Raw genomic sequence first — 242 nt, forward strand, 5'->3', positions numbered from 1 at the left:
CAATATTTTAAAAAGAAAAAAACATACAATACTCCATCTATATCTTAAAACTCATCTATTATCTCAGGCTTTCAATTCTATCGGGAACTGATGTTCTTCATTGAATTCAGTGTTTACTTTGAATGTGTGTTATTTCTGTAAATTGTCTTTATTTCTATCTATCTTTGTTTAACACTTTGGGCAACTGCTGTTGTATTAAATTGTGCTTCATAAATAAATGAATGAATGAATGAGGCATTTAT

Source organism: Rhinichthys klamathensis, unplaced genomic scaffold (assembly GCF_029890125.1).
Source record: "Rhinichthys klamathensis goyatoka isolate OS25496 unplaced genomic scaffold, OSU_Roscu_1.1 h1tg001234l_1, whole genome shotgun sequence".
Lineage (NCBI taxonomy): Eukaryota > Metazoa > Chordata > Actinopteri > Cypriniformes > Leuciscidae > Rhinichthys > Rhinichthys klamathensis.